Source organism: Pteropus vampyrus, unplaced genomic scaffold (genome assembly GCF_000151845.1).
Source record: "Pteropus vampyrus isolate Shadow unplaced genomic scaffold, Pvam_2.0 Scaffold55, whole genome shotgun sequence".
In the NCBI taxonomy this organism is placed as follows: Eukaryota; Metazoa; Chordata; class Mammalia; order Chiroptera; family Pteropodidae; genus Pteropus; species Pteropus vampyrus.
Genome location: NW_011888836.1, coordinates 4,641,753 through 4,643,662, shown reverse-complemented (window position 1 = coordinate 4,643,662; position 1,910 = coordinate 4,641,753).

The window sequence follows — 1,910 nt, the reverse complement described above, 5'->3', positions numbered from 1 at the left end:
ATCATGAACTTCTATTTTTCTGAAAATCAAATCAAGAGATCAGAGAAAAGGCGTGGCAGCAAGGAAAAGAAACCAAAACAGAGGTATAGCTTTGCATCCTTTCTTCAATTTAGTGTTTAAAGAAGCAGCAGAAACATCACCTGTTACATAAATAACTGAAACGAGGAAAGAGGCGTCTACCATTCTGTAACAAAGTAACAAAAGAAATCCACAGAAAGAACCTTCTGATAACAGAATTATCAGGCCAGGTAGGATACAATATAAAGAACATTCTCACCTAATTCTAATTTTGGTCTGTCATTTATGGTGATTTCCAAACTGGTATTAGGCACTTACAAATTTGAGACCCAGTAACATTCTAGAAATGACTATTGATCCATTTTTAAGGACTAATTTTAGAGTCTTGATGTTTATCAAGGGAAAGATAATCTTTTAAATCTGAGAAGAATAGGGAATCCTATATGGGCATGGAGCAAATAATCAAAGTGTCTTTAATGCTGTCTTGAATGCATGCACATCCGTGCGTGCCCGCCCCCCACCCCCAAACACACTGCATTACTGCCTCCTCTGCTCTGGCAGATACTCCGGTGGGTCATGTTCAGAATAGGCTCTTCTGTGGAGAAGCTTTGGTTCTCTTGGGAGCCTCTCAATCTCCAGACTTTTCCTATTTTCAGTTGATGGTCAATCCATGTTTGGGCACGGGGATAGTAACAGAAAGGGACACGTCAAGGATGACTCTAGCTTCTTGATTTATGCAACAGGAGATGCCATTTATTGGGATGAGGGACCCTTGGAGAGGACCCTGGTGTGGGAGATCAGGGATGTTATTTTAGAGATATTGATTTCCAGGCTGCTCTGAGACATCTAAGTGGAGATGAGAAGTAGGCAATGATGTAAGGGCCGAGGGACAAACAGTGATAAAGTGACGTGGCCCCTCCCCTCATGAATCTGACAGTCAGTGGAAATAAGATTTCAATCAAATAATTAGAAAAATAAATAGCAACAAAGTTTCATGAGAACAAGGGAGTGTTTAAGAGGTAGTGAATGCTTCTGGAAAATTCATAAGATGACTGAAAAAGCTGTATGAATATAGCGATATGGAGGTCCTTAGGGAACCTGATGAGAGCTGTTTTGTTTTCAGAGTGCTGGGGCAGAAGCCAGACTGGAGTGGGTTAAGAATGAGGAAAGAGACCGAGCATCACAACTCTTGAGAGAGGTTTCCTGTGAACAAGAAGGGGGTAATAGCTGCAGAGGGATAATTGTTTGGGGGAAGGTTTTTGAGTTTGTTTTCAGTTTTTGTTTTGTTTTTAGAAAAGAAAGAGATGAGGACATTGAAAGGCTATTTCTAGGAGCCAGTTTTTGAGGAGTAGTAGGATAATCAATACTGTAAGTTTTCTGAGAAAGTGAGAGATGGGATCCAAAAAGTACTGGCTTTGGCCTTGGGCAGGACCGGCAGTTTTCTAAGTCGTGGAGGATCAGAGGGGTGGAGGGGCGATTGTGGCGGCTGGACCACTGGTGTTTCCATCTGATGGTGTCACTTTCTCCACAATCAGAGGCAAGGCCCTGTGCGAAGGGTGATGAGGCGGGCTGAGGAGAGTGGAGATGGCTTGGAAAAGAACAGGGGAGACAGCCGATGAGGAGAGCCAGGTCCGAAAAGAGACATTTGAATTGCTAGAGTACCTTCTGCTCTGTGGAGTGGCTCCTCCAGGGGCAGGGGCAGAGAAAGCAGGTGGCTGAGTTCATTCTGAGTTGAGACTCTGCCAGACAAGTGCAACAGGGACAGAAAAGCAATTATGTTAACTAAGGGTAATGACAAAAACAGTACCGGATTGGAGAAAAATGGGATCGCAGCTGGATGAGGGAAGAAAGGAGGAAGTGGGCAGAGAAGATGGGACAAAGGACTGAGGGTC